Below are 27,149 nucleotides of genomic sequence, written 5' to 3' on the forward strand. Positions count from 1 at the left end.
TTGTATTATATATTTTCCTTTATTATTTTCCCCTAACCATACCAGACCTCCCCTAATTGGAGCAAAAATAATGAACAACAACACTTAGGCTTCTACTTCCAGCTTATACATATTATATATGGACACAATCTATTTTACAATAGTTGTATTTTGTTTGTTTTTAATCCTATCCTTCTGCTACACTCAACCCCTCCCATCTATCTCTGAAGATTTCTATTTGCCACATATTTTTAACTGTGCTCTTTCACAGAAGTTCCGGACCTATATACATTTTACGGACACTGTATATTTGACATGAGTTATCTTGTTATTAGTCCCACCCTTCAACTCCACTCAACTTCTCCCATCTATCTCTTCACAACATCCGTATTGGATTTCTATTAGCCATATATTTTTCAACTGTGCTGTGATGTTTCACAAAAGTTCTGAAACGTTCTATTCTCATAGTTTCTACAGATTGTAAACTAAATACAATTTATTATTATATTATTGATCGATTGACTATGACTTTTCATAGCTGCAGGTAAATGTTGCAATTATTCAGCCATTCCTGGACCTGCAACCAAAAACAAGCTACATATGGACCAAAACAAATAATCTAATGATTGTCTCTTCGCAAGAAAATCTGCAGAGATGGGATTGTTGTTTCTCTCATATATATAACTGTGGAAAGGCCACCAGAGGGCAGGCTGGGCTCACGCATAGTAGCCCAACCAGGCATGTGAGTCAATGTGACCAGAGGCAATTAAGCACAGCTTACGGTACTAATGACATATTCTCTTTTCCCTACAAGAGGGAGGAGGGAACCAGCAGAGAGGGAGGGGAGGGGGAGATTAAGATAAACTATCTCTGGAGAATGGCCACCAAGAGAAAGGAGCTGTCCCCGAAGAACCATTAAGACGGTGACAAACCTGTGATTTTTGTTATAGTTTAAGGATAATCGTCTTGTGTTCCTGTTTTCATCTGAAGAAGAAGATGTGTGTTTTTCCTTGGGAGATTCTCATTGAATGTGTTGGAGTGTTTGTATTGACAGAAATCCCTCAATAGAGAACTGTGTTCAATCAAGAAGACCTACTCCTGACTCGTTTATTCCACCTTTCCGCTTTAGAGTGACACCAAATTACTTGGTCCGCTCACATAACATTCTATTTTTAATTGTATTTTTATTTAACCTTCATTTACAATGACGGCCTACTGGTTGCAAGAATTTTGTATAATGATGTAAATTTAAAAATGTGAAGTTTTGAATCCAGCGTTATTTTCTGTATCATTTAAAGAACAATGTGGCATGGAATCGATACATCGAATCTCTTCACAACTATTTTGCAATTCATATGGAACAGCTGTGATTTTTTCTGGTCTTTAAATAAAACAGGTATTTTTAAAAATGTATTACAATTTTCTTTAACCAATTTTGGTCTTTAATGCAGGGCTGACAGACAAGTTCCTTACTTTTTCCCCATTTCACTTCCCTCTTCCATTTTTGCGGTAATGCTGCAATTAGTTGGTTGTAATTTTGTGTAGAGCAGACATTTCCATATATTTTTGTTAGCTGCATGTGTGACAACTCCACCAGTCCTATTTATGATATCATTTACAAAGATTATACCTTTTTTAAGCCTTTATTTATTTATTTTTTATTTTTTAATCAATTAGTATATTTGAGTTTAACCACAATATTTGTTGTATTATTTGTTCTGTCTTTTCTGGTGGATTAAACTGAAATTGCAACCAACTTTCTATTGCTTAAAAATATAGATATTTTTTTAGATCATTTTCAAATAACGAAAAGTGAGGTAGTAATCTGAATAAAGGTAAAAATGGCATTCTTGAACAGGGGGTGAGACATTCTTCATTTGTTAGAGAACCAGTCGGATTTAAGTATAACTTTTGTATGACTGATGCCTTTAGTGAGAGGTCTAATGCTTTAATATTTAATCATTTCTACCCTCATATTAATTTTGTCTGGCTTGCCGTTCCAAATAAAATGGAATATCTTTTGCTCATATAATAAAAAAAAACAGGTCGCTAGGTGTCACGCCTGCTCCCGCTCTCCCTCCCTGGTGCCCAAGGGCGCCAGGCTGCCCAGCACTACGGACTCCTGCCACCATCATTACGCACACCTGCTTCCCTGGTCACGCGCATCAGCAATTCATTAGACTTACCTGGACTCAATCACCTGTGTTATTACCTCCCCTATATCTGACTGTTACCCAGCTCTGTTCCCGGCTTCAGCATTAATTGTTATGTCGTTTTGTTCGCCCTGTTCTGATGCTGTTCCTGTTCTGTCACTTGTCCGTTCATTGAATGTTCACTCCCTGTACCTGCTTCTCATCTCCAGCGTCGGTTCTTACAGCTAGGTGTAGGGAAGGCCAAAAGCAAATAGGTAAACTGGGATATGACTAAAGACTTTATCAGGGTGATTTTTCCACAAATTGATCGGTATTTTCCTTTCCATGGTAGCAAGATCTATTTTTGCTAACTTTCTATTAAAATTTATTGTAGGGACATAATTTATTTATTTCGGGATATGTATACAGAGTATGTCCACGTCCACGTCAGACCATTTTATTGGTAAACTACACTGTAATGTAAAAGTTGTATTCTTTAGTGATCCAATACGTAATATAGTACACATCATAATTTGGTTGTAATCCAGAAAGGTTAGAAAAAGTATCTAGACCCTCTATGAGGCTGGGGAGGGATCCAAATTGTGTGAAATGAAACATGAATCATCAGAGTACAATGACACCTTTTTGTCTTTAGGCCTGGATTTCTAACTGATAAAATAATTTTGTTCTCCAGGCACATAACCCAATTTAATTATATTACTCTCAGTCTGCGGACCAGAATTTGTAAGATCCTGGTCGAATGAAACAGACGGAGGCCCAGCTAAATAGTCAAAAAGGTTTATTCACGGGAACGTTCCAAAGTCAAGAATACAAAACAATTCATTGTATACTGACTTCTCACGCCCACACATACGCACAAACATACGCACACACATACACACAAACATACGCACACACTGTCTGTCTCACTACCCAGCCGACAGAGATAGTGACCTTGTCCTTGAGACGTACTCCCCATTCTCTCCCAAATCTCTAGTCAGGTCGGCACAAAGCTCAGACAGTCTGTGTTTAAAATACCATAAAGACATATTGTTTTACCCTAATTCTGACTAGGACTACACATTTATTGATTATGATTTTATACATTCTAATCAATTCCATACAATTCTATGTTTCAGGGCAGAATATTCTAATCATTCAATTAACAGACAATTCTCACCTATCACTAACCCCTTGATATTATTGTTGGATAAGATTTTGATAGCTAACATTTTGATGGCCATAATAAATAGATATGCCGATAGTGGACAACCTTGTTTTTCTCCTCTTGGCAGTTTAATACTTTCTGAGAAGTAGCCATTATTTACTATTTTACACCTAGGGTTACTATACATAACTTTAACCCATTTTACAAGAGATTCTCCAAAATTGAAATATTCTTTATTTCTTCATCAAAAGCCTTTTCAAAGTCAGCTATGAATACCAGGCCTGGTTTCCCAGATTTTCATAGTGTTCTATTGTTTCCAGTACTAGTCTTATATTATCTCCAATGTATCAGCCATGTAAAAAAAACTGTCTGAATTTGATGAATAATATCCAACAATACCTTTTCAATTGTATGCGCTACGCATTTTGCTAGAATTTTTTGCATCACACCCTGCGATGTAAGGGGCCTCCATTTTTTTTTAAATGGACTGGATCTTTATATTTACCACTTGGATCCTTTTTCAGTAATAATGAAATCAGATATTTTTGTTGAGTATCTGATAATCTACAATTTTTTATAGGAGTGGTTAAAACAGGCTAATAACAGTCCTCTGAGTATATCAAACAAGTTTGGTATACCTCCACTGGTATGTCATCCAGCCCTGGAGTTGTCCAAGGTTTTGTTTGTATCAAGAGGTTCCTCCTCTGTAATTTGGACTTTCTATACAGCTGTTAATTTTACATTATTATTAGAAAAAAAATCCATGCAATTAAATTTGGCTAGTGGAGATGGAGGAGACTGAAATGAAAACATATGCTTAAAGTACTTTGCTTCCTCTTTCAAAGTATAGTTTGGTGAATCAAGGGTGACTCCATTATTTGTAAAAAGTTATGTTGAAGATTTAAAATAGAATTTGGTGCATTTTCCCCCATATTTTATCCAGTTCTCTTTCTTTTTATAATATATTACACATATATTACAGTTCCTCCATTTATTTTTGTTTTTCCTCTAATATATTCAGTGCCTCTATGGTACAGTTTTTATTGCTATCTATCTGTACTGTTAGACCTTCCATTTCCTTTGTTAATATGGAGTCTTTGGGCCTAAATTGCTTTTGTTTTAGAAATGAGTACTGAATTGCATGGCCTCTAAAGGCACATTTAAAAGAGTCCCATACAATTAGGGGATCTGCTGTACCTACAGTTGATGTCGGAAGTTTACATACACTTAGGTTGGAGTCATTCAAACTCATTTTTCAACCACTCCACACATTTCTTGTTAACAAACTATAGTTTTGGCAAGCCGGTTAGGACATCTACTTTGTGCATGACACAAGGCATTTTTCCAACAATTGTTTACAGACAGATTATTTCACTTATAATTCACTGTATCATAATTCCAGTGGGTCAGAAGTTTACATACACTAAGTTGACTGCCTTTACACAGCTTGGAAAATTCCAGAAAATTATGTCATGGCTTTAGAAGCTTCTGATAGGCTAATTGACATCATTTGAGTCAATTGGAGGTGTACCTGTGTATGCATTTCAAGGCCTACCTTCAAACTCAGTGCCTCTTTACAAGACCTCTGCAATCCGCTCTGGCATGTTGTCAATTAACATCTGGGCCACATCCTGACTGATGGCAGCCCATTCTTGCATAATCGATGCTTGGCGTTTGTCAGAATTTGTGGGTTTTTGTTTATCCACCCACCTCTTGAGGATTGACCACAAGTTCTCAATGGGATTAAGGTCTGGGGAGTTTCCTGGCCATGGACCCAAAATATCTATGTTTTGTTCCCCGAGCCACTTAGTTATCACTTTTGCCTTATGGCAAGGTGCTCCATCATGCTGGAAAAGGCATTGTAGGAGAAGTTGCTCTCGGAGGATGTGTTGGTACCATTCTTTATTCATGGCTGTGTTCTGAGGAAAAATTGTGAGTGAGCCCACTCCCTTTGCTGAGAAGCAACCCCACACATGAATGGTCTCAGGATGCTTTACTGTTGGCATGACACAGGACTGATGGTAGCGCTCACCTTGTCTTCTCCGGACAAGCTTTTTTCTGGATGCCTCAAACAATCGGAAAAGGGATTCATCAGAGAAAATGACTTTACCCCAGTCCTCAGCAGTCCAATCCCTGTACCTTTTGCAGAATATCAGTCTGTCCCTGATGTTTTTCCTGGAGAGAAGTGGCTTCTTTGCTGCCCTTCTTGACACCAGGCCATCCTCCAAAAGTCTTCGCCTCACTATGTGTGCAGATGCACTTGTACCTGCCTGCTGCCATTCCTGAGCAAGCTCTGTACGTACTGGTGATGCCCCGATCTTTCAGCTGAATCAACTTTAGGAGACGGTCCTGGCGCTTGCTGGACTTTCTTGGCTGCCTGAAGTCTTCTTCACAACAATTGAACCGCTCTCCTTGAAGTTCTTGATGATCAGATAAATGGTTGATTTAGGTGCAATCATACTGGCAGCAATATCCTTGCCTGTGAAGCCCTTTTTGTGCAAAGCAATGATGATGGCACGTGTTTCCTTGCAGGTAACCATGGATAACAGAGGAAGAACAATGAATCCAAGCACTACCCTCCTTTTGAAGCTTCCAGTCTGTTATTCGAACTCAATCAGCATGAGAGAGTGATCTCCAGCTTTGTCCTCGTCAACACTCACACCTGTGTTAACGAGAGAATCACTGACATGATGTCAGCTGGTCCTTTTGTGGCAGGGCTGAAATGCAGTGGAAATGTTTTTTGGGGATTCAGTTAATTTGCATGGCAAAGAGGGACTTTGTAATTCATTTCAATTCATCTGATCACTCTTCATAACATTCTGGAGTATATGCAAATTGCCATCATACAAACTGAGGCAGCAGACTTTGTAAAAATTCTCAACTTTTGGCCACGACTGTATATCCACAGTAAAACGAGTTCTATTTTGACATAACCTGAAATTCCACTCAGCAAGGAAGAAGCCACTGCTCCAAAACCGCCATAAAAAAGCCAGACTACAGTTTTAGACTGCACATGGGGACAAAGATCGTACTTTTTGGAGAAATGTCCTCTGGTCTGATGACACAAAAATAGAACTGTTTGGGCATAATGACCATTATTATATTTGGAGGAAAAAGGGTGAGGCTTGCAAGCCGAAGAACACCATCCCAACCGTGAAGCACGGGGGTGGCAGCATCTTATTGTGGGGGTGCTTTGCTGCAGGAGGGACTGATGCACTTCACAAAATAGATGGCTTCATGAGGAAAGAAAATTATGTGGATACATTGAAGCAACATCTCAAGACATCAGTCAGGAAGTTAAAACTTGTCCTAGTTGTCAAGTTGTCATCCAACAGGCTTTGATTAAATTTCCATTATCCTCGCCGACGTGGAAATTCTATAAGGGTAATAATGTATATGCCAATTATTCTGTCCCCTCTCAACACTTTTTTAAACTTTTGGTGCAAGTGAGAAAGACGTACGAAAGTAGTCAAGACGATTAGCTTGATTGAGCCTCCGCCATGCATATCTCACTAGGTCATGGCCTTTGTTTGTAATGAATTGATAAATAGCCAAAATTTTATATTAGAACTTACTATGTATTCTTCCTGTGTAATGAAAGCATTTTTTTACATTTCTTTGCATGAGCTATATATACACACAACAGTATATACTCGTTCTTTCATCCTAATCATTAAATAATTGTTCTCCTCTCCCTTTACACACACACACACACACACCCCCACACACACACACACACACACACACACACACACACACACACACACACACACACACACACACACACACACACACACACACACACACACACCACAGATATCCACACAATCCCTGCTCTCTCCTCTGCCTGCCCATGACCCACTTCTTCTCCTTCCCATTGGCATGCAAAGGGTTAACTCAGAAGGCAAGAGGAAAGCTTGTTTATCAGAATCAGGACATAGGACACAGCAAAACTAGATTGAGAGCCAATGTAGGACTGGAGTGTATTGTGTTAAATAGAACAGACACGCCATCTCAGGCTCAGAGAACGGTGAAGCAGAGAGTCCTTTTGAGGGCCCTTACCGTATATGTACTGAAACAGTACTACAGAGGCTGGAGACGGCAGGTTCAGTGGTAGATGTACACCGGAGGGGGGGGCATACTGTCATGAGAGAAGAGAGAATGTATGTGAGAGAAGGTTGGATGCAGGGAGAGAGAATTGCAAGGGACAAGGAGAGTGTGTGAGAGGGAGGTAGAATATTGGGGGACAAGAGGGAATAAGAAAGTGTGTGTTTGTGAGAGAGGGAGAGCGAGAGGGGTAGGATGAGAGGGAGAGAGAGGGATAGAAAGTCAGAATAGAGAGTAACAAGAGCAGCTAGAGTGAGTGAGTGAGTGGAAAATTGAGGTAAAGGGAGAGGGGGGAAAGTGAATGAGTGAGATCCACCTACCAGCTGGAGAGAGAGAGAGAGAAAGAGAGAGCAGGACTGTTTGAATGAGCCACATTGGAGAGGGAGAGTATGTGAGTGTGTGTGCGAGGGAGAGATGGAGACAGTGCTATAGAGGGGGTAGGGCAGGTGAAATGGTGTGTGTATGTGTGTGAGAGAGAGGTTGTCAGATCCCCCTCGAAGTAGAGGCTGCTGCTCAGTGCAGTTGCTCTGGGTCCCATTGATACTCCTTTATAGAGTGGGAAGAGCTGAAAATGTCATTTTGAATGGAGGGAAAAACATTTGCTCTTTTTTTACCTTTCCTTATTTGTCCTTCTGGATCTTTATTCATCTCCACTGGTCCTCCTTGCTCTCTTTGTGGGTGTATAAAGGAGGTCACTGCGGATACAAAGAAACAGAACACAGTCCAGTAAAAGGTATTTATGCTTCAGGTTTCTTTGTAGTTATATGCTGATGTATTGTCTTAAAGAATAATTGATAGAGTAACATTAGTAGGTAAATCATAAGAGCCACGGGAATGTAGAGCAGGTTTTGGTGATTGGGGACCGACCGAGATAGGTGACAGGAGAAGTGTCAGGAAGGCGAAGGCAAAGAGAGTAATAGGATAGGGGCGATGGTTTGATGACAGGGATCCACTGTGCAAAAAGAGAAAGGTAAGACGCCTAGAAGGAAGCTTGGATATACGCAAGAGGTTTGTGGCATAGTCTCAGCGATGCGTGATTTGAACAGAGTGGGGTGTGAGCTGGAAAGGCGCTGTGTTCTTTAGAGAGTGAAGTGAGCACAGCGCTGGAGTCTGTTGAAAAAGCAGGGGGGGGGGGCGTGTACTACAGAGTGATGGTGGTGAAGAGGTCTAATATAATGTATAACGTTTTATGCATTATACAGAAAGTATTCACACCCCTTGACTGAGATTCTGTGTCACTTGCCTACACACAATACCCCATACTGTCAAAGAGGACTTATTACAAATGAATAAAAAATAAAAAGCTGAAATGTCTTGAGTCAATAAGTATTCAACCCCTTTGTTATGTTAAGACTAAATAAGTTCAGGAGTAAACATTTTCTTAACAAGTCACATTAGTTGAATGGACTAATAGTGGTTAACATGATTTTTGAATGACTACCTCATGTCTGTACCCCACACATACAATTAATTATCTGTAAAGGCCCACAGTCGAGCAGTGAATTTGAAGCACATATTCCACCACCAACACCAAGGAGGTTTTCCAATGCTTCACAAAGAAGGGTACCTATTGGTAACTGGGTCAACATTTTAAAAGCAGACAATGAATATCTCTTTGAGCATGGTGAAGTAGTATTAGTCACACTTTGGATGGTGTATCAATCCATCCAGTCACTACAAAGATACAGGCGTCCTTCCTAACTGAGTTGCCGGAGAAGAAGGAAACAGGGTTTCTCAGGGTTTTCACCATGACGCCAATGGTGATTTTAAAACAGTTACAGAGTTGAATGGCTGTAATAGGAGAAAACAGAGGATGGATCAACATCATTGTAGTTACTCCACAATACTAACCTAAATGACAAAGTGAAAAGAAGGAAGCCTGTACAGAATACAAATATTCTAAAACATACATCCTGTTTGCAATAAGACAACAAAGTAAAACTGTGAAAAATGTGTCCTGAATAAAAAAACGTGTTTGGGGCAGATACAACACATCACTGAGTACAACTCTTTATATTTTCAAGTATGGTGGTGGCTGCATCATGTTATGGGTATGCTTGTCAGTTCATGTTCACACAGAGTGATTATTGGTAGTCTTAAACAAGTCAACTTTAAAATAGATATAGAGTTGAAATGTATTACATTTTGAGTTTGCATCCAATGTTACACTTTATATACAGAAGACTGAAATATAACAAAAATGTTTGACATGGAAACACCAGTTTAAAAAAATAACTTTATTAACTTTACAAAATATTAATAAAGTTCCACCCATGAGGCCAAAGAGTGCTCTTTTGGTCATTGACTGCAGGAAAGGGCAACATCAGCTTGAAAATCTATGGCAATCTAGCTATGATCAACAACCAACTTGACAGAGCTAGAAGAATTGTTTTAATAATTATGTCAATATTGTACTATCCAGGTGTGGAAAGCTCTGAAAACATGTTTTCACTTTGTCATGGGTGAGATGGGTGAGTGAAAACCTATATTTAATCCATTTTGAATTCAGGCTGTAACACAACAAAATGTAGAATAAGTCAATGGGTATGAATACAAACGTCAAATATTGTACAATCCTGGTGGTGCAAGGTTCTAAGAGATTTACCCAGAAACTCTCACAGCTGTAAATGCCAGAGATGATGATAACATGTATTGGGGTGTGAATACTTATGGAAATGAGATATTTTGGTTTAAAATGTTCAATAGATTTCTAAATAAGTTTTTCACTTTGTCATTATTGTTATATTATTTTATTATCCATTTTGAATTCAGGCTGTAACACAATGTAGAATAAGTCAATGGGAATGAATACAAAGTGGGACAGTACAGGGATTACATGATCACAGGGGGTTCTTCAAAGCCAACACTCATGTAATCGGGCATATCACTTAAAGGGATACTTCGGGATTTTGGCCCTTTATCTTCTTCCCCAGAGTCAGATGAACTCATGAATATAATTTGCCTGTACTGTATCTGCATTCAGTATGAAGGAAGATAGAGAAAGTTTTACAAGCCAATGCTAACTAGCATTAGTGCTATGACTGGAAGTCTATGTATCTACTAGCATGCTAGCAGTTACTATAGCCTTCCAGACATTGCGCGAACACTAGTTAGCAATTGTGCTAACGCTTGTTAGAAACTTCCTTCAAACAGCACGCAGAGACATAAAAATAGTATTCATGAGTTCATTGGACTCCGAGGAAGTAAATAAAGGGCTTCATTGCCAAAATCCTGAAGTAGCAGTTTAAGAGTAGATTAATATAACTCCATCACTTAATATCACTCTACAGATTTGTCAGGACTTACTTGTGCCTTGTATACCATGTATACCTGATTTCCATATAATTACTGTACAGTACGTAGCCAAACGCTTGTGGACAGTTAGTAGGTAAAACAGTTTAACAACTGAAATATTAAATAGTAGAAGTTTACAGTGTCTACACCTTATCCATTTAAATTGAGTTTTCTTAGTGTGAATAATTCCTTAATACGTACAGTAGTGCCCCACTTGGACCAGGGTTGGGAAATGGTTGAGTATGTACAAACTAAAACCGAAGAACGAGTAAGGTTGCAAAGCTACCGGTAATTTACCGCAATCTTCTGTAATTTTGTTAATCTATGGTAATTTAGGTCATTTATGCTTGAATAATTTTTTACAAATGTATTTATATTATATATATATATATTTACATCTGTGACAATACTGTCCATGAATTTCTAGTGGATAAACCATGAGGTTCAAGCGAAAATAGCCTAATTCATGAAAAAAGCATCTAATCAACAATGGCAGTATTTTCAATGAACTCTGCAACTCTTCCAAATGTTGACTTTTTTTCACAACTGCAACAAGTTTGGTGCCAAAACATTTACAACAAAGACATATGGACATAGTCTAATGAAAAACAATATTTAATTTCATATTAAACACCAATGGTATTCGCTAAGTTGATGGTTTATATTTAGGATCATGTTTTACAGCTTCGTCATTCTATATATTATTTTAAAATAATTTAATTTGATTATTTTATATATTTGACATGTGATAATGCCACACAGAGGGCCAGAGATGAGAGATAATTAGACACCTGTGATAATCAGAGGTACCCAAGAATGCCACTAAATGTCATCTGATAAAATTCCCCCCAATAATTTAAAGTTACCCAGATTCTGGTAGTTTACTGGTAAACGTAGACATTTTCCAGTAATATACCCTCCCTTTGCAAACCTACATCCTATGTACTACAATTTTGGAAAGGAAATATTGATCCAATGGGTGCATAAACTATTAGAGTTATAAAATGTGTTGCATCTTGCTGTGGGAGTTCAGAGGGGTAGAATGAGGAAATGGAAAGGTGAGGGAGAATCATCGCAGAACTCATCAACACCCAATTTGACACACTTCCTTTTCTGCTGCTTGTCAACAAAATAGATATCATTACCTGATCTCTCTATTCATGGGTTCAGGCTTTGCCGAGAGCACTAAGTAACAGTTTACTTGAAGACAGCCACACACCACTTTAGTTGTATCTCTGGGGTCATGGCCTGGCATAAAAACCAGTCATATTAGCTAGCCAAGTTATGTGTGGCAGAGGTTGTTATAAGATGGGAATGTGCTATGCGTCAATGGTGTAAGACATGCACATGAGATTCAACTAAAGGAGACGTTGATCTTATAGATACAGAAAGTAATTGTCTATGCCTGCCTCTCTCTGGACTTAGTGTACATTAAACCAGTCTTGCTACAGACACTTATATTTTCTAAGGGAAACTGGGAATTAATTTACAGAGAGGAGAAAATACACAGAAGTGCAGTTTAATTCCACAAAGACAGTGAAATTACTAACAAACCGTAATGAGTTCAAATGAAATGAAAGACAATGGGGTTCATGGAAAGCACAACAATGAAAGAAAGTGTGAATGTAGACCACAATGCTCTTAGTCTCATTGGGCGCTTTTCCACTTGACAGAACTGGGAAATGTCCCTTTGTACCCCTACTACCATTTCTGAATAAAGGAGAGCAATGGACTGGTCACTGTGTAGGAGATTTAACTCTGGTGTTTGCTGCAGTATCTCTCAAGGGTTTATTATGGAGAGTGGGGAAGACAAGAGGGAGACATGTTGACCATGTTTTTGTGGCAGCGAGACTCCTACAAGGAATAAAGAGGGTGAATTCCGAGCTACTGCACAGTAAGATGCAGAATTTACAATACGATATAGCTTCATTCACTCCCATGGGGAAATCACAACTGGACTGCAGCAGATGGGACAAACACACACACACACACACACACACACACACACACACACACACACACACACACACACACACACACACATATAACTTGATCAACATATTAATAGAGTGGAAAAACATAGGATTACTGAAGTCAAACGTCCTATATGCTCTGTTGCTTAAGTGCCATCAATTAAAGGCCTTGAGACAGCTATCCTCAGATGTATCCTTTTAACGAGCGTTCGACTGTTGTTTACTGTAACTGGCGTAACAGCCTGCCAGAGCAACACTCAATAAGATGGTGCAACACAACAAAATAGCTGTTCCACCTGACTCTGCAATCCTTTCATATTACATAGGACAGTCCCTAGAGTAAATATGTAGGCTAGTGGACAGGCCAGCAAAGCTGGAGCTGGTAAACTGCGACATAGCCATCATAATAAAGCACTGTAAAAAATAAAATAAGAAATAAAAAAATAATAATCTAAATGTACATTGTCAGTTGCTCTTATATTCCAATAACAAAACCATAATGTAGGTTTAATGACAGAATTATACTCTAGTAATTTCATTCCCCTTCTGCTGAAACACCACAATTCCTAGCTAATGATTTCACTGTAATAACAGGCTCTAAGAACGAGTCCAACACAGAGCCAGATGAAGAGCAATCATCAGTGGCCTCTACTCCATCCCTCAAATAAGTGCCTAATAGTCAGGAAGTACAGTCTCCAAAACTAATTGCACTACAGTAATGAGTTACAGAACAAACCTTAACAAGACCCGACATCATAGTCCCCAGTTGTCAGCCATAACTGACAACGTTTATTAGGATCTTGTATGCTTCTGTTCCTCACAATTGCAACCAGAACCATTTGTACTAACAGGCATACATATTAAGTGTCTCACTCAGATTACAGTGGAATTATTGGGCCATTGAAATGACCCAGAGACAGGTTCTTCTCTTTCCTTTCTCTCAACCTATATATATTCCCACTGGCCCTATGTGTTTCTGTCTTTCTGCTGTGTTTGTGAAACAGTAAGATACCTGCAGCAGAGATCCCTTTCATGTTCAGTCGCTCTTTTCATGGCATTTTAACGCACTCGGTCAAACCGTGCCAGCAGTGAGAGGAGGGAGCTGAGGAGAAAGTGTGCTGCCTCGTGTACACATTACGCTACTGTTTAAGGGTCATTCCACAGAAGTTGTGTAAATTGGGGGAAACCACTTTTTTTTTCAAATGTATGACCTATTTTCCCAAAACTTTCAGCACACTTCTTACGACATACATTACGTCAGGTGGACAGACCTGGTAGACAGACAGTGGACAGGAAAGTATTCAAACCCCTTCACTTATTCCACATTTTGTTCCGTAACAGCCATTTTATAAAATTGATTAAATAGATTTGTTTCCTCATTAATCTACACACAATACCCCATAATGACAAAGCTAAAACAAGTTTTTTGATTTTTTGCAAATGTATAAAAATAAAAATTAAACTGAAATATCACATGTACATAAGTATTCAGACCCTATACTCAGTACTTTGTTGAAGGACCTTTGGCAGCAATTACAGACTTGAGTATGTTTGGGTATGATGCTACAAGCTTGGCACACCTGTATTTGGGGAGTTTCTCCCATTCTTCTCTGCAGATCCTCTCAAGCTCTGTCAGGTTGGATGGGGAGTGTTGCTGCACAGCTATTTTTCGTCTCTACAGTGATGTTTGATTGGGTTCAAGTCCGGGCTCTAGCTGGGCCACTCAAGGACATTCAGACAGTTGTCCCGAAGCCACTCCTGTGTTGTTTTGGCTGTGCTTAGGATCGTTGTCCTGTTGGAACGTGAGCCTTTGCCCAAGTCTGAGGTCCTGAGCGCTATGGAGCAGGTTTTCATCAATGATCTCTCTGTACTTTGCTCTGTTCATCTTTCCCTTGATCCTAACTAGTCTCCCTGTCCCTGCCACTGAAAAACATCCCCACAGCATGATGCTGCCACCACCATCCTTCAGCGCAGGCATGGTATTGGCAAGGTGATTTGCGGTGCCTGGTTTCCTCCAGACGTGACGCTTGTTTTTCATGCCAAAGACTTCAATCTTGGTTTCATCAGACCAGAGAATCTTGTTTCTCTTGGTCTGAGAGTCCTTTAGGTGCTTTTGGCAAACTCCAAGTGGGCTGTCATGTGCCTTTTACTGAGGTGTGGCTTCTGTCTGGCCACTCTACCGTAAAGGCCTAATTGGTGGAGTGCTGCAGAAAAGGTTGTCTTTCTGGAAGTTTGTCCCATCTACACAGAGGAACTCTGGAGCTCTGTTAGAGTGACCATTGCCCTTCTCCCCCGATTGCTCAATTTGGCCCGACGGCCAGCTCTAGAACGAGTATAGGTGGTTCCAAACTTCTTCCATTTAAGAATGGTGGTGGCAACTGTGTTCTTGGGGACTTTCAATGCTGCATAAATGTTTTGCTACCCTGTGCCTCGACACAATCCTGTCTCGGAGCTCTACGGACAATTGCCACAACTTTGGAAGTATGCTTGGGGTCATTGTCCATTTGGATGACCCATTTGCGACGAGCTTTAACTTCCTGACTGATGTCTTGATGTTGCTTCAATATATCCACATAATTGTAAGTGTATTGACAATGTCGTCCCCACAATGACCGCACATACCAGAAGCCGGGATTTACAACATTAACAATGTCTACACTGTATTTTTGATCAATTTGATGTTATTTTAATGGACAAAAAAATGGCTTTTCTTTCAAAAACAAGGACATTTCTAAGTGACCCCAAACTTTTGAATGATAGTGTATGTCCAAGCAAACATATTTTAGTCCCAAAACCGTATATTAGATGTTCGGTTGTGACACTTTTTAAAAATACATAATTTACTGACTTGCTCACTCATTTTCTCCAAAATGTTTGCAGACAGACTACTCCATTTGGCCATGCTGGGGAGGGGTGCTTTCCCATCACCTGGTGATATTTGTAGGGATTCGGCTTAAGGCAGATATTCTATAGTCTTTTAATGTGTGTGATTCGGTAGTGACATCAGAAGGTGGGAACACCTTTTTTTTTAAAGATGTTTTAAAATGAACAGACCTACTATTTAGATCAGTACATGTCAATGTTATAAATGAACAACTCAAGATGTTCTATTAAAATAATACTGTTAAAAAATTACTAAAATAATGAATTGCTTTATTTTCAAACATGAAGTTTAGGAGTCAGGGTTTGGGACAGCCACCTCACATTGGAAATAGGTGTTAAAACAATGAATTTGTACTATATTAATTTAACAGCATGTTTGTTATTGCCTTGAATCCCCCATATACTGCCCTCCCCCCACCCACAATCTCTGGGGCTTTCCAAATGGAAAGCCCCAGAGATTGAGTCATTAATCTAAATTCTTGAGGAAACATTTGATGACGGGATTGTGTTGGTAATAAGATCTACAGAAGTCTAACTCATACAGAGTCTGCAGTCTGCACAATGTTACTATACTGAACAAAAATATAAACGCAATCATGGGTGGGCCTGGGAGTGCATAGGCCCACCTAATTGGGAGCCAGGCCTACCCACTGGGGAGCCAGTCCCAGCCAATCAGAATGAGTTCTTCCCCACAAAAGGGCTTATTACAGACAGAAATACTCCTCAGTTTCAACAGCTGGTGGCTGGTCTCAGACGATCCCGCAGGTGAAGAAGCTGGATGTGGAGGTCCTGGGCTGGCGTGGTTACATATGGTCTGTGGTTGTGAAGCTGGTTGGACTTACTGCCAAGTTCTCTAAAAGGACTTTGGAGGCGGCTTATGGTTGTAAAATTAGCATTACATTGGCGGACATTCCTGCAGTTGCATGCTCCCTCAAAACTTGAGATATCTGTGGCATTGTGTTGTGTGACAAAACTGCACATTTTAGAGTGGACTTTTATTGTCCCCAGCTGAAGATGCACGTCTGTAATGATCATGCTGGGCTTTTTTGTTTGTTGAATTTTTACCCCTTTTTCTCGTCAATTTTTTGTGGTATCCAATTGTTTTAGTAGCTACTATCTTGTCTCATCGCTACAACTCCCATACGGGCTCGGGAGAGACAAAGGTCGAAAGCCATGCGTTCTCCGATACACAACCCAACCAAGTCGCACTGCTTCTTAACACAGCGCGCATCCAACCCGGAAGCCAGCCGCACCAATGTGTCGGAGGAAACACCGTGAACCTGGCAACCTTGGTTAGCGTGCACTGCGCCCGGCCCGCCACAGGAGTCGCTGGTGCGCTATGAGACAAGGATATCCCTACCGGCCAAGCCCTCCCTAACCCGGACGACGCTAGGCCAATTGTGCGTCGCCCCACGGACCTCCCGGTGCGGTCTCTGATGGATTATCTTGGCAAAGGAGAAATGTTCACTTACAGGGATGTAAACTGAGAAATAAGCTTTTTGTGCATATGGAAAATGTCTGGGATCTTTTATTTCAGCTCATGAAACATGGGACCAACACTTTAGCAAGATTTGTACCATGCGTCTTATTTAAAAGTTCATTGAAAATGCAATACTTTTATCAGCTTGAAAACCAAAGAATTACATTCCGGTAGAAAGGGAGCTTTCAAAAATAGCATTGGGGACATTAGAGCTAAAATGTGCTCTGCACAGTAGGCTCCCCACCCTCCCCACCAAGTATAGCCTATCCCAGGCAGGCAAGGCCCTCAACACACATTCCACCTGACCCATTTACACCCAGTCTGGTGGGGAAAGAGAGCCCACTTTTGATATGCACCAGACCACCGCCAGCCTAGCCCGGATTGAGTGGTCTGTCACCTTAGCTGCTTTCTAGCTAGACTCAGCACAGATGAGTGTGATAGCTGTCTATTAGTGTGATTCCAAGCTGTCTGTTTGAAACGTTGTCAGCCCATCTGTAACCTTGGGGGATGGCTAGATGTTTCCAGAAAAAGGATGACCCTTTGTGAAGGGAAGTTGTTGGATGGGGAGGCTTAAGTGTAGATCAAAGAGTTGGGAATTGTTTACCAAATAGTGTAGGCTCGGGGTAATTATTTTAATCAAGCACTTAATTAATTATTAGATATAATGTCTGTTTGAATAGCTGTTTGAATTTCATTTCCCCATGAAATTAGGGTAAGATAATCATTGTTGAGGATGCTGAATTATACTATTATTTGTTCTTATCTGATTTAAAATACAGTTTTAAGGCACCAGACATTTATTTTTGACAGATATTTAATTGTATTTACCTGCTAAATCTGAAAATGTATACATTTTAGATAGTTCACTGTCTCACATTGAATTTTTGCATCAAGTGTTGCCTCAGTTTGTTATAAAACAGTAGTTAGAAACGTAGCTAGCATACAACATGGCCCCAAGGAGTGTTTGTGGCCTGGAAATGATCCACTGAAGCTTACAGTGCCTAGTGAAAGTCTACACACCCCTTGCACAATCTTTACATTTTGCTGTTTTAAAATTAAATGTAAAACAACTATTGTGGTGGCACATCATGTTATGGGTATGCTTGTCACCTGCAGGGACTGGGGAATTTGTCAGGATCAAAATAAATATGAAAGGAGCAAAGCCCTGGTAAAATGTTAGAGGAAAACCCACCTCAGTCTTCTGAAAACCCTGGGATAGAGTTTTAATTTATCACAATTACACAATTTAATGTCAAATGGCTTTTCCAAGAGGTGTTGAGTTTTCCTGCGTGTTCCAGCCACAATCCTGACTTAAATTTGGTTGAAATCTGAGACGGTTAGAATATGGCTGCCCATCAATGAACTCCCAACCAAATTTACTGAGCTTGAGCAATTTTGACAAAAACAATGGATAAATATTGCCCTAAGAGTTTTGCAAAGTTGGTAGAATATTATTCAAAGTTATTCACAGCTGTAATGGCTGCCAAATGTGCTTCCACCAAATATTAACTCTGGGTTGTGAAGACATATGTTTTTTAAAGTTAGTTATTAATTTGAAAAATGATCTAGAATTTTCTTTAACGTTGACAATGTTGAGTAGTTTGTGTAGATCGGTAGGAAAAAGATCCAATTTATTCAGTTATGAGATAAAAAAAATATATAACACAGGCAAATGTGAGGACTATGTAAGAGGTGTGTAGACTTTCACTAGAGACTGTAGCTCTTCCTCCTCATCTTCTCTCATGGGAGTAACTATCTACGTCAGAGCTCTGATAACTCTGACCACTCCCCACTTCGATGGCCAATGACCCACTCATAGGTACAGTACCTCCCATACAACTTATCAACGCCCCCTGTCTCATTAAAAGTGTTTATTCCGTCAGTCCCTCTATATTTGTAATAGACCTAGGCTACAGCACATCCCTAACTGTCCCATGTCTAAACAGAGGGGACTAGCAGCGTGAAAGAGGTAGAAGGATGAAGACCCAGTGAAAGAGAGGGATATGGAGGACAGAACTTGGCCGCTCCACTTTCAACAGGACGTAAAAGTGGGACAATCTGTTCCTTGGATACTCTCCTATTCTAGTTTCTGGGGACCAATGCACTGAAAATATATCTATACTCACGCTCTGTCCTACATAGAGATAGAGAGCAAGGGAGAGGAGAGAGTGAGTGTGAAAGAGAGTGGAATGCTGTGCCTTTTAAAGGAAAATTCCACCCCAAAACGATCTTTTGGTATTTGTTTAATTAGTCCATCATTGATATAGTCCCAAAATATTTTGCATGTCACCTATCAAGTTTTCAATACATAGAACTTTCAAAATACAGAAATACAGCGTGTATGATGCATTTTGCTTCATATGATACAGCATTTTGCGCAATAGTGTTTGGTGCTGTTTAAGATGAGGGAAGACAAATCTTTTTTTGTCTTACAGCACATTGGAAAACTGTCATTCATATTCCATTCCCCCAGCTCAATGTAACATCGATAGGTTTAGGCAACTACATGATACTCACATTTTTCCTATACCTATCATGAGGTTGCTACAACCTAACCTATGAATGAAAGTTTACAATGTGGGTACACGGGTCGAGAGAAATTTGAGTAATCAAGGCGACAGACATCGACACATTCAATTCAGCCTTGCGCAATCCTGCCCGCATCTAGCTGATCTAGGGTGTAATCATTAGTCCAAAAGTTGCAAACGAGAGTTCCTATTGGACAAATTCAGTTATGTTCATTTTCGCTTGGTTCCATTTGCTTCCGTTTAAGAACGTTTTTCAACAGAATCGGCGGAATAAATCCACCACTGATCACACGCAAACACAGTTAACTTTCATATAGGGGTGTGCCGAATAGTCAGACAAAACAAGTATCGTAACGGATATGGGCAATTTTCTGGATACGATTATGATCCGAGTATGTTCTGTATTTATCTGTGAAAAAATATATATTTTCAGGTGGCAGCTAGTGTATTTCTCATGTCAGTCAGTCACAGAGTTTCTAAACCATTCTGTACTGTTTTCAAGTCAGTCATATGTGGTCTAAATAACTCAATGGGCTAGTTTGCCTGTCTGTAAAGAGAAGGGGGGCTGTACGTTGATCCTGCTGCTCTGATTGGATAGAGTGAAGCTGTATTTCTCCATCTACTCGATTAATCATTTCACCCAATCACTTTTCCTCGCATGTTTTCGGTCTGATCATTTAGATTGCTGCTGCTAAGACTACTATGATAAATCACATGGTGAGGATGTTTGCTATCAATGTGCATAATATCTATAAATGGGGCAAGGGTAGATTAAACTAATGCACATTCTGACTGAGTGACAGCAGACTTGGCTGCCCGCTGCAAATTGACACACAGACACAGACACCCACCCCTCCGTTCGCTGCTCCTAATCTGCAGCTTTTTTTGCAGTGAGAACGGTCAGGGATGTATTTTGCCAACATACAGTTGAAGTCGGAAGTTTACATACACATATGTTGGAGTCATTAAAACTCATTTTTCAACCACTCCACAAATTTCTTGTTAACAAACTATAGTTTTGGCAAGTTGGTTAGGACATCTACTTTGTGCATGGCACAAGTAATTTTTCCAACAATTGTTTACAGACAGATTATTTCACTTATAATTCACTGTATCACAATTCCAGTTGGTCAGAAGTTTACATACACTAAGATGACTGTGCATTTAAACAGCTTGGAAAATTCCAGAAAATGGTGTCATGGCTTTAGAAGCTTCTGATAGCCTTATTGACATCATTTGAGTCAATTGGAGGTGTACCTGTGGATGGGAGCAATTTCCAAACACCTGAAGGCACCACTTTCATCTGTACAAACAATAGTAAGCAAGTATAAACACCATGGGACCACACAGCCGTACTACTGCTCAGGAATGAGACACGTTCTGTCCCCTAGAGATGAACGTACTTTGGTGCGAAAAGTGCAAATCAATCCCAGAACAACAGCAAAGAACCTTGTGAAGATGCTGGAGAAAACGGGTACAAAAGAATCGATAGCCACAATAAAACGAGTCCTATATCGACATAACCTGAAAGGCCGGTCAGCAAGTTAGAAGCCACTGCTCCAAAACCGCCATAAAAAAAGCCAGACTATGGTTTGCAACTGCACATGGTGACAAAGATCGTACTTTTTGGAGAAATGTCCTCTGGTCTGATGAAACAAAAATAGAACTGTTTGGCCATAATGACCATAGTTATGTTTGGAGGAAAAAGGGGGAGGCTTGCAAGCCGAAGAACACCATCCCAACAGTGAATCAGGGGGGGGAGGCAGCATCATTTTTGTGGGGGTGCTTTGCTGCAGGTGGGACTGGTGCACTTCACAAAATAGATGGCATCATAAGGGGGGGAAATTATGTGGATATATTGAAGCAACATCTCAAGACATCAGTCAGGAAGTTAAAGCTTGGTCACAAATGGGTCTTCCAAATGGACAATGACCCTAAGCATACTTCCAAAGTTATGGCAAAATGGTTTAAGGACAACAAAGTCAAGGTATTGGAGTGGCCATCACAAAGCCCTGACCTCAATCCTATAGAAAATGTGTGGGCAGAACTGAAAAGGTGTGCAAGCAAGGGGGCCTACAAACCTGACTCAGTTACACCAGCTCTGTCAGGAGGAATGGGCCAAAATTGACCCAACTTATTGTGGGAAGCTTGTGGAAGGCTACCCAAAACGTTTGACCCAAGTTATGAAATTTAAAGGCAATGCTACCAGACACTAATTGAGTGTATGTAAACTTCTGACCAACTGGGAATGTTATGAAAGAAACATAAGCTGAAATAAATCATTCTCTCTACTATTATTCTGACATTTCACCTTCTTAAAATTAAGTGGTGATCCTAACTGACCTAAGACAGTGAATATTTACTAGGATTAAATGTCAGGAATTGGGAAAATGAGTTTAAATGTATTTGGCTAAGTTGTACGTAAACTTCTGACTTCAACTGTATATTTAGATACACTACCGTTCAAAAGTTTGGGGTCACTTAGAACTGTCCTTGTTTTTGTAAGAAAATAAAAAATCTGTCCATTAAAATAACATCAAATTGATCAGAAATACAGTGTAGACGTTGTTAATGTTGTAAATGACTATTGTAGCTGGAAACAGCTGATTTTTAATGGAATATTTACATAGGCCAATTGAGGCCCATTATCAGCAACCATCACTCCTGTGTTCCAATGGCACGTTGTGTTAGCTATTCCAAGTTTATCATTTTAAAAGGCTAATTGATAATTCGAAGAAAATAAAAAACAATTATGTTAGCACAGCTGAAAACTGTTGTTCTGATTGAAGAAGCAATAAAACTGACCTTCTTTAGACTAGTTAAATATCTGGAGCTTCAGCATTCATGGGTTCGATTACAGGCTCAAAATGTCCAGAAACAAAGACCTTTCTTCTGAAACTCATCAGTCTATTCTTGTTCTGAGAAATTAAGGTTATTCCACGCGAGAAATTGCCAAAAAACTGAAGCTCTCGTATAGCGCTGTGTACTAACTCCCTTCACAGAACAGCGCAAACTGGAATAGAAAGATGAGTGGGAGGCCCCGGTGCACAACTGAGAAAGAGGACAAGTACATTAGAGTGTCTAGTTTGAGAAACAGACGCCTCACAAGTCCTCAACTGGCAGCTTTATTAAATAATACCTGCAAAACACCTGTCTCAACGTCAACAGTGAAGAGGCGACTCCGGGATGCTGGCCTTCTAGGTAGAGTTTCAAAGAAAAAGGCATATCTCAGACTGGCCAATAAAAATAAAAGATTAAGATGGGCAAAAGAACACTGTACAGAGGAACGCTGCCTAGAAGGCCAGCATCCCGGAGTCGCCTCTTCACTGCGTTACTACAGATCCTGGTTCGATACCGGGCTGTGTCGCAGCCGGCCGCAACCGGGAGACCCACGAGGTAATGCACAATTGTCCCAGCGCTGTCTGGGTTAGGGGAGGGTTTGGCCGGCCGGGATTTCCTTGTCCCATCGTGCTCTAGCGACTCCTGTGTCGGGGCGGGCTCATGCACACTGACACAGTCGCCAGGTGTACTGTGCTTCCTCCGCCACATTGGTGCGACTGGCTTCCTTGGTTAAGCGGGCATTGTGTCAAGAAGCAGTGCGGCTTGGCTGGGTTGTGTTTCGGAGGATGCAGGGCTCTCGACCTTTGCTTCTCCCGAGTCAGTACAGGAGTTGCAGCGATGGGACAAGACCGTAACTACCAATTGGATATAACTTAAAATGGTGTAAAAAAACAGCAACAATCATTTACCTTATTTACATAAGTATTCAAACCCTTTGCTATGAGACTCGAAATTGAGTTCAGGTGCTTGTTGTTTCCATTGATCATCCTTGAGATGTTTCTACAACTTGATTGTAATCCACCTGTGGTAAATTCAATTGATTGGACATGAATTGGAAAGGCACACACCTGTCTATATATGGTCCCGCATTTGACAGTGCACGTCGGAGTAAAAACCAAGCCAAGAGGTTGAAGAAATTCTACATAGAGCTCTAAGACAGGATTGTGTCCTAGGCACAGATCTGGGAAAGGGTACCAAAAAATGTCTGCAGCATTTAACGTCCCCAAGAACACGGTGGCCCCTATCATTCTTAAATTGAAGAAGTTTTGAACCACCAAGACTTCCTGGAGCTGGCTGCCCAACCAAACTGAGCAATCTGGTGAGAAGGGCCTTGGTCAGGGAGGTGACCAAGAACCCGATGGTCACACTGACAGAGCTCCAGAGTTCCTCTGTGGCGATGGGAGAACCGTCCAGAAGGACAACCATCTCTGTAGAAATCCACCAATCAGCCACTTCTCAGTAAAAGGCACATGACAACCCACTTGGAGTTTGCCAAAAGGCACCTAAAGGACTCTCTGGTCTGATGAAACCAAGATTGAACTCTTGGCCTGAATGCCAAGCGTCACATCTGGAGGAAACCTGGCACCATCTCTATGGTGAAGCATGGTTTGTGGCAGCATCATGCTGTGATGTTTTTCAGCGGCAGGTACTGGGAGACTAGTCAGTATCAAATAAAAGATTAACGGAGCAAAGTACAGAGAGATCCTTGATGAAAACCTGCTCCAGAGAGCTCAGGACCTCGGACTGGGGCGAAGGTTCACCCTCCAACAGGACAATGACCCTAAGCACACAGCCAAAACAACGCAGGAATGGCTTCGGGACAAGTCTCTGAATGTCCTTGAGTGGTCCAGCCAGAGTCCGGACTTGAACCTGATCTAACATTTCTGGAGACACCTGGAAATAGCTGTGCAGCGATGCTCCCCATCCATCCTGACAGACCTTGAGAGGATTCGCAGAGAAGAATGGGATCAACTCCCCAAATACATAGAGATTTTTCCAAGATGAATCGAGGCTGTAATCGCTGTCAAAGGTGCTTCACCAAAGTACTGAGTGAAGGGTGTCAACATTTATGTAAATGTGTTATTTCAGCTTTTGATTTATAATACATTTGCAAAAATTCTAAAAAACAGTTTTTGCTTTGTCAGTGAGGGCTATGATGTGCAGATTGATGAGGGAAAAAAATATTTAATCCATTTTAGAATAAGGCTGTATCGTAACAAAATTTGGAAAAAGTGAAGGGGTCTGAGTTCTTTCCGAATGCACTGTATGCAGTATCATGTCTTGGAGTCTATGATTGTTTACACAGCTACTGAGGGTGGTTAGATATCAATGCCAGCCCAAAGTCATTGTGACTTTGTTGCAAGATGCACAAGTGATGAGCTCTAGATACTATGTTCCAACGTGAAGATGAAAAGAAAGATGGAAGGAAAATATTTGATGGAACCTTTCCCCGAATCCATCCAGCCATCTTTGCTTCCTGGGCCCTGAAGGAGGGCAATTCATCTTATTCCTCGTTATCATGATTAATCCTCTGATCCTCCTCTTATTTTCAACTCCTTCTCCCTCCCCTCGGCTACACACCTCAGTGAACCCATGTGTTCTGTTCCCCATATCCCTGTTAAAGGCACTGTTTGTGCCCCAAACCCTTTCTCAAGGTTTCCACCAGGGTTTATGGTGCTAATCAGAGCTCCGACCTGTGAGCTTAGGCCCTGATTTTCAGATCATTCAATTTTCCCCTTGGCAGCCTCTCTCGCTAACTTCAGCAGCCTTTCAAAAACACAGTCGTCAGATGGTGCTGAGCTCTCACTGTTTTTAATTCATTTGGGGGCCCTCCATGTTCAATTGGTCATACAGAGCAAGCCAACAAGAGTTTTATCCTTTTATTGGGAGGTTCATGAGGCTTCAGTACCTATTGTGATTGTAAATGTTGCTCAAACTTGTGATGTAGGCCTATTTCCAGGACCATCTCTTCCACTCCTTGTTTGCCAATGAGTTCTTCCTCTCATCGCTCCTCACCCAGTCACTTTCGCTTGTATCCTACTTTTCCTGTCAGCGCTCTCTTCAACTTTCTCTCATCAGCCTTCCAACCGCCCAATTGTTCTCACTCTCTATTTCTCCCTCAATCTGATTACTCTGCTTTATGCAGAATACATCTCACTCTCTCTCTCTCTTTCCCTCCCCAATGAGTTAGCTCTTTGGCACTCTATTGGCCTGTCTGCCTTCTGTCTGTCTTTCTCTTCTCTCCTCCAGTGCAGACTCTCCAGTTCTTCAATAATGAATGAGACAATGTACATAAATCAGCCTATCTCCGTCCCTCCTTGTTCATTTCATGACGGTGGTAACCTCCTAAAGTGTTCTAATCATTAGCATGCTGCGGTTTAGCAACATGGGAATTATAGACGCCATCACCATCAATGTGAGGCGTGGTTTGGGAACGTCGAATCTAATGCCGCCAACAACAACTAGAGTGTAGGATGAATGGCAGCGTTGTCCATTTCATAGGTGGTTCCTGCAGTTCCTTTTACATGTGTTGATGCATTGTTTCCAAGCGATTTTCATTGAGCCCCCTCTATAATGTATAGTGTGTGTGTTTGCTGAAGTGGTTAGAGACACGTTTCCTTCTTCACCATTCTCCAGCCGGCCGGCTCATCTCTCTGTCCTGCCCTTCTCACTTCCTTTGACAGACAGTTGCTCAGGGTGAAGTGGCCATCCCCGTCACTCACTGGCTCCTTGGGGATCACTTTCCCACCATGCTCAATCCTCGGTTCCCCATCCTCTTTACACAGCAGCTATTCAATGGGTATGCTTCCTGTTTGCCTTCTGGGTACTGAGACATGGACAGACCCTATTGATCTGCATGCATCAAACATACCTCCAACATACTGTCATTCAGTGGTACTAACACAAACACTGGTTGAAAACACTAGAACCTATCTATCATGTTTGCCATGTAAATTTATGTGAGTGATGTGTCTGTGCTTTTTTTCATGTCTGTAATTCTTAAAGCATCATGAGCTTTCCAGAAGCGGCCCTTCTGTGTTAGTTTGCCTGCTACTAGTCTAAAATTAAAGCTGTCCCTGTGGCATCATGGGATGTTTTATTGAGCTCCGTCTGTCCATTTGAGTCTACAGATTCACATCTACAGTATGTGGGGCTCACCGCCTTCATTTTCAATTCCGACCTCAAAACTGCCAATAGGGCAGTGGGGAATCCCAACTTCATCCACCATCGTTAAGACGTTTTTTTTTGGGACAAGATCCAACTCTGCATGATGGCAGGCCCTGTAGCCAGACTACGCCTCAAAGTGAAACCAGCAAAAAGCATATGGAGGGATTTCCCAGCCAAATGCTCGTGAAAGGACAGTATTATTAAACTGGGCAACTTGCTGTTAGTTTCACTAGAGAAAACAATGGGACTATGACCATTAAAAAAAACGAAGCACAAAGCTTTTGACCATGCTCAATACTAAACTGCCTGTCCTCTCTCTCCTGCAATGAACCTGCAAATATTCATAGAGTTTATATATAGGCCGTCTTTCATCAGCTCTATTCCCCCATGTATTCTCGACAGCAAAATGTAAAATGTGGACCAGCACTCATTCACCTAGGCTATGTGAGAAGCCAATGTCACCAATGAGTTATTGCTTCTATCGCATATGCCTGCGCTACTGTTAATACCAAATGCTTTACATTTTACGAGTTCATTTATTTTCTCGCAGTTCGAGAAGTGTGTCGATTTGAGTGTTGTCAGTCAATGTGTTAATTA

At 40.8% G+C, this 27,149-nt stretch overlaps 1 protein-coding gene across 1 annotated transcript in view; it reads left to right on the forward strand.

Moving 5' to 3' along the window:
- Positions 1 to 7,712: 7,712 nt before the first annotated feature.
- LOC110492850 (SH3 and multiple ankyrin repeat domains protein 1) overlaps positions 7,713 to 27,149 on the forward strand; it is a 57,712-nt gene continuing 38,275 nt past the window's right edge. Inside the window, 1 exon segment of the mRNA XM_036946466.2 lies at positions 7,713 to 8,119. The gene's annotated coding sequence lies outside the window, so the exon portion shown is untranslated.

This window comes from Oncorhynchus mykiss, chromosome 16, assembly GCF_057628025.1.
Source record: "Oncorhynchus mykiss isolate SJ-2025 chromosome 16, ASM5762802v1, whole genome shotgun sequence".
Lineage (NCBI taxonomy): Eukaryota > Metazoa > Chordata > Actinopteri > Salmoniformes > Salmonidae > Oncorhynchus > Oncorhynchus mykiss.